Source organism: Poromitra crassiceps, assembly GCF_964638095.1.
Source record: "Poromitra crassiceps genome assembly, chromosome: 16".
Taxonomy (NCBI): Eukaryota; Metazoa; Chordata; class Actinopteri; order Beryciformes; family Melamphaidae; genus Poromitra; species Poromitra crassiceps.
The window spans coordinates 13085043-13091951 of NC_139645.1; the positions used below are offsets into that span (position 1 = coordinate 13085043).

General features: G+C 42.5%; 1 long non-coding RNA gene across 1 annotated transcript; it reads right to left on the reverse strand.

Moving 5' to 3' along the window:
• Positions 1 to 3338: 3338 nt before the first annotated feature.
• On the reverse strand, positions 3339 to 4056 carry LOC310791342. The gene is made up of 3 exons (XR_014553434.1): positions 3996 to 4056; positions 3807 to 3875; positions 3339 to 3484 (listed from the first exon to the last, which is right to left on the reverse strand). It is a non-coding gene; the product is annotated as an uncharacterized lncRNA (long non-coding RNA).
• Between the last annotated feature and the right edge of the window lie 2853 nt (positions 4057 to 6909).

Genomic DNA, 6909 nt, shown 5'->3' on the forward strand with positions numbered 1-6909 from the left:
GTTTGTTTGTTCTTGTCATTTTTACTGTCACAGGTGCCAACATGCTTTGAATGAGAGAATTAGCCTACAGCAGAGGTTTTCAAAGTGGGAGGCGGGCCTCCCCAAGCAGTTTCAGGGAAGGCTCAGTGAACAAAAACATTACATTGGTTATTACCAGGAGATATCATAGAATCGCCTAAATGTGTGTGATTTGGTTAAAGAGATCAATTTGCTTCAATGATCCAGTAGTTTGGGGTAATTTGACAGTTTTTCCCACTTTCCCGGAGTCATTAACAAGGTTACTGTCATTCTGCAATGTACTGTAGGCTATAGGCTAATCATTGGGAGTCCGTAGTCATAATCAATACTCAATAAACAACGCAGATCATCACGATCATCCTCAATGATTGTAGAAGATATATTCCATAATATATGATCCGTAGGATATGTGTTACACATCTAACAGTAAGGCTAATAAGGCAATAAAGCTCACACAGGTAGCTAACCAAACTTGTGCTACTGCTACACCTGCAGCAGTCCCATTGCAGGTAACTGCCACGTGGTGGTACAAAACATTTACTCCACCCAAAAGGATAGCCTCACTTTGACCCTGCAAACTCTACAACCAAATCACAATAAAGTGTAATTGTTAAACTTGATCATCAATTAAACGCTAGATGAAGACATTAATATTCAAATGTGCTGCCACAGATTATTCATGTCATGGGTAATGCTTGTCGTGACTTTAAGTACCTTTAGTAAATGCCAGGCTATAAGGAATACACTGAAGAGATGGAGTTTACATTCACTGTGCCTTTAATATGCACTCGCCTTTGTTGATGTCACTGCTCTTGTTTAATTCACGTTAGTAAACTTTAGGGACAATATATCTCAATATATGTCAATACAAAATATAACGTTCTGTATGGTGGGTCAGAAAAAATTATCCATTTACTTTGTAATGACATTTTTACATTGACGTTTACATTCTAGCAATGGCAAGATGTATGGCTGAGAAACAAACATAATTATGCAGTCAGACTCTGTCACTGAACTCAATTAATGACATTTGGAGAAGTTTGTTTCCGCCTGCAGACAGTGGAGGCGATCTTCAGCAGGTTAGCGGCAGCGGTGTTTCTTCAGATTAGATGACTGAGTGAACATTTTCTTACAGCAGTCACACCAGTAGCCCGTTCCATTGTGAATGCGTTTGTGTGTTTCTAGGTGACCTAACCGACTGAAACTGCTCCCACATTGGTCACAGTGGTAGGGCTTCTCTCCAGTGTGAATGCGTTGATGTGTTTTTAGGGTACCTAACTGACTGAAACTGCTCCCACATTGGTCACAGTGGTAGGGCTTCTCTCCAGTGTGAATGCGTTTGTGTGTTTCTAGGTGACCTAACCGACTGAAACTGCTCCCACATTGGTCACAGTGGTAGGGCTTCTCTCCAGTGTGAATGCGTTTGTGTGTTTCTAGGTGACCTAACCGACTGAAACTGCTCCCACATTGGTCACAGTGATAGGGCTTCTCTCCAGTGTGAATGCGTTGATGTGTTTTTAGATCACCTAACCGACTGAAACTGCTCCCACATTGGTCACAGTGGTAGGGCTTCTCTCCAGTGTGAAGGCGTTGATGTGTTCTTAGGTTACCTAACCGACTGAAACTGCTCCCACATTGGTCACAGTGGTAGGGCTTATCTTCAGTGTGAATGCGTTTGTGTGTTTCTAGGTGACCTAACTGAGTGAAACTGCTCCCACATTGATCACAGTGGTAGGGCTTCTCTCCAGTGTGAATGCGTTGATGTGTTTTTAGGGTACCTAACTGACTGAAACTGCTCCCACATTGGTCACAGTGGTAGGGCTTCTCTCCAGTGTGAATGCGTTGATGTGTTTTTAGATCACCTAACCGACTGAAACTGCTCCCACATTGGTCACAGTGGTAGGGCTTCTCTCCAGTGTGAAGGCGTTGATGTGTTCTTAGGTTACCTAACCGACTGAAACTGCTCCCACATTGGTCACAGTGGTAGGGCTTATCTTCAGTGTGAATGCGTTTGTGTGTTTCTAGGTGACCTAACTGAGTGAAACTGCTCCCACATTGATCACAGTGGTAGGGCTTGTCTCCAGTGTGAATGTGTTTGTGTGTCTTTAGGTTACCTAACTGAGTGAAACTGCTCCCACATTGGTCACAGTGGTAGGGCTTCTCTCCAGTGTGAATGCGTTGATGTGTTTTTAGGGTACCTAACTGACTGAAACTGCTCCCACATTGGTCACAGTGGTAGGGCTTCTCTCCGGTGTGAATGCGTTGATGGGTTTTTAGGTTACCTAACAGACTGAAACTGCTCCCACATTGGTCACAGTGGTAGGGCTTCTCTCCAGTGTGAATGCGTTTGGGTCTCTTCGTGTCTCTCTGTTTCCATAAAGGAAGACATAAAGAAAGAATTAGGACAGGGGGACACAGTGTGTGTGTGTGTGTGTGTGTGTGTGTGTGTGTGTGTGTGTGTGTGTGTGTGTGTGTTGCAACATCAGTGATACAACAGTGATATTGTTCTCACCTCTTCTGGAGAATTCATTTGGACAATGCTCCTCCCCTCCTACACCAGATGTCTGTCCCCCCACCAAGGAGCTCTGTAGATATACAGCAGTGTTAAATTAAGTATACAATTTAATTACAAATTGGGGTCTCAAACTCTTTAGGGAATTGTTCAGAATCGAATGGTTACTATGTAGCTTAAAATCTATTGAGATAAGCATACATAGTTTTGAAGGTATACAAATATTAGCAATCTAAAGGTTGAAGATTTGTGAGTTCTCAAATAGCAGAGGATCATTTCAATGAATACAGACAAATGTAATGTATGTAATCTTGCATATTGTGGCAATGAAAGTGATTCTGATCAATGAAAGACAATAAGCAGAATATGAATGAGATGTATTGTATTAATTTAAGGATATCAAGCAGAATGAATCAAAACAACTCAAGTGGTGTGTGTGCGTGTGTGCGTGTGTGTGTGTGTGTGTGTGTGTGTGTGCGTGCGTGTGTGTTTGTGTGTGTGAGAGAGAGAGAACAAAGGGTCATAAATCAAGGCTCCGACAGTGACCGGCCTTGGTTTTCTCGAATGATTGAGCTGAGTCACTAAGTTGGACATGAGAGAATTTGGGATTGTGTCTAATAACGGAGATCAAGAGAGAGATGCCTTATGAACTTGTATCCTAGGCTACTCAATAAACAAAGGAGATCATCATCACTATCGTCCTCAGATTATAGAAGATAATTCCATATGATCAGTATGCACACTATACATCTAACAATAAGGCTAATTTAGTTCTGCCAGATGATTCAGCCTTACTTGGAGTCTTTGCGTTTCCAAAGTTGTCCTTGCTTGTGCGCAGTTTGTAGACTGGATCGGATCACAAATAAATCTTGATCAGAGGCCTAGTCCTCCTGGTCTATTGTCCTGGAATGTCTGTAGAAACCGTCTCTTTGGTGATCACAGCTGGGCGGAGGTCTAAAGAGACAGAAAACAACTGTAAACAGCTGTTTATATAGCGCCGGTGACCTCACACCTTTGAACTCACCGACGCCCCGCCCATTGTAGTACAGATGGTTCAGGTGGGGGTTGTGAGGCTTTGTTTGAATGAGGTGAAGGCGGGGTTTTGTAGTCCTTTGTAATGCATTGCTGTGACCAAGCAAGCAGCCAGTCTAAAACATGTATGTTCACAGTTTGATGAAATCCAATGCTTTTAAGCGAGCCAATTCAACATACAGTGCAGTGTTACTCATATATGACCCAATTCCACTAGTAATGCATGAATTCAATATTTACATACCTCGAGTGTCGGACATCAGCCCTCCTGGCTAGCATGCGCTTTAGCTGCTGTGCTTCTTGGCTTGGAGCTCTTCTTTGAGAAAACAAACACGGACAATGCAGAAGCAACAAAATGGTAAGTAAACAAATAAAGTTACAAACGAACGAAATGCACAACCAGTTTAGTTTCAACTCTTTTACCGTAGCCTACCTTCTATGATGCAAAATATAGTCCTGGCGCCCTGGCTGCTGTGTTCTGCTGCGAGTCTGTGAGAGAATGAGGAAATATCCCACAATGCACCAGGAGAAGTCTCTCAAACTAATTGCAGGAGAAGCCACAAGGCGGCGCTGTAGCGCTACATCATCTGCCATGATAATCCATGTTACAGTAAACAAATTAAAACTACTGCATATTAAGGCAATATGAAAATAATTTAGCAGTCATTTACAATGATTACTTGCTGTTTAAGATTTCTGCCTATCAAAGCTCACTTTCCAGCCTGTACAGTTACTGTCATCTGTTCCAGCCTGCTCAGTACTACTGCCTCCCCCCCTGCATGTAATTTACACACGCACACGCACGCACGCGCACACGCACGCACGCACACACACACACACACACACACACACACACACACACACACACACACACACACACACACACACACACACACACACACACAACGTGCCTCGGCCTTCACTGTGCTGAAGAGCTTATTTCCAGGAATAGCTGAGGCCAAATAATTCCTAGAAAGACTGCAGGAGGCCTGGAGCTACATAACTACATAACTAAGCTTCCTGCTTCCTTACACACTGTACTGTAGGCCTACATGTCACATGACTCCACGTGGCTCTGCCTTACACACTGTACTGTACATGTCACATGACTTAACATGGCTCTGCCTTACACACTGTACTGTACATGTCACATGACTTAACATGGCTCTGCCTTACACTCTGTACTGTACATCATCATGTCACATGACTCTACGTGGCTCTGCCTTACACACGGTACTGTACATGTCACATGACTTAACATGGCTCTGCCTTACACACTGTACTGTACATGTCACATGACTTAACATGGCTCTGCCTTACACTCTGTACTGTACATGTCACATGACTTAACATGGCTCTGCCTTACACACTGTACTGTACATCATCATGTCACATGACTCTACGTGGCTCTGCCTTACACTCTGTACTGTACATGTCACATGACTTAACATGGCTCTGCATTACACTCTGTACTGTACATGTCACATGACTTAACATGGCTCTGCATTACACTCTGTACTGTACATGTCACATGACTCCACATGGCTCTGCCTTACACTCTGTACTGTACATGTCACATGACTCCACATGGCTCTGCCTTACACTCTGTACTGTACATGTCACATGACTCCACATGGCTCTGCCTTATACTCTGTACTGTAGCTACATGTCACATGACTTAACATGGTTCTGCCTTACACTCTGTACTGTACATGTCACATGACTTAACATGGCTCTGCCTTACACTCTGTACTGTACATGTCACATGACTTAACATGGCTCTGCCTTACACTCTGTACTGTACATGTCACATGACTTAACATGGTTCTGCCTTACACTCTGTACTGTACATGTCACATGACTTAACATGGCTCTGCCTTACACTCTGTACTGTACATGTCACATGACTTAACATGGCTCTGCCTTACACTCTGTACTGTACATGTCACATGACTTAACATGGCTCTGCCTTACAGGCTTTACTGTACATGTCACATGATTCCACATGGCTCTGAGTAGGTGTACAGGCTGCTGCCATAGGTCGATTAAAATACAAATAACTTGTATGTTCACACACATTGTTTAAAACCAGGAAAAAACACTTATGCCATATCACGATATAACGATATCCAAAATCTAAGATGATACTGGATCTAGTCTCATATCACAATATCAATATAAAATTGATATATTGACCAGCCCTACCCTCTAGTGGTCAGAAAATTAAGAGCTGCCACATTCAATCATACTTCATGTTGGGATTCAACTAAAACGAGCATGCTTTGATGACTGGTTAGGTTTAGGCATGAGGAGTGATGATTGGTTAGGTTAATATCAGCGTAAGAAAAAGTCCACAATGGAAATAAGCCTTTTGATTGGTTGATTCTTGATTGACTGACTTTCTTCATGGATATAGAGGCAATAACAGATCCCAGGGATAGCCCAAGTACTCATTAACATGCAATTCAACTAATATGTGAGCAAAATTTGAGCAAAATAAGCCTTTTGTGTGCATAGAAAGTCTTAGATCTTTTATTTGAACTCATGAGCAAAAACAAGTGTTGACAAAGACAAACATAAGCATTAGGACAACAGTTACCACAGACAAGACATAATAGCAAAGACAAGTTGCAGGACAACAGCAGCCACACATACAGTTATAAGCAGAGACAATTCCTATCACAAAGATGAGATGTAAAACTAAACACAACCTATACTAATGTCCCCCTTCATTTTGAAATACCCTGAACAAAAAATAAATCCAAATTGTGTGTGATGAAGTAATGTGCTATAATTGATTGGCATCAAACTGATTTCCAATGACTTTGGGGGTCATGCTCAACACCTCTGTGTGGTACCTCAATAAAACAGTGTTGTGTTATTCTTCCCTCAATGTGTCACCTTTGACAGGCCTTGAATGTTGACCTCGTCATCAGCTGCACAGAGGAACACACACCAAGAAGGTGTCTGCTGCCAGCCAGCAGATGAAGAACATTCCCAAATCTATGATGACGGCACCTTTATTCTGGACAGAATGCTGCAGTTTGTTGTTCTTGTCATTTTTACTGTCACAGGTGCCAACAAAGTGGGAGGCGGCCTCCCCAGGGGGGCTCCAAGGAGTTTCAGGGAAGGCTCAGTGAAAAAAAAACATTACATTGGTTATTACCAGGAGATATCACAGAATAGCCTAAATGTGTGTGATTTGGTTAAAGAGATCAATTTACTTCAATGATCCAGTAGTTTGGGGTAATTTGACAGTTTTTCCCACTTTCCTGGAGTCAGAAACAAATGCCGTCAGACAGAGCTTTTGATGTATTTGCTGTGGTCTGAAGTCAAAACAGCAATAT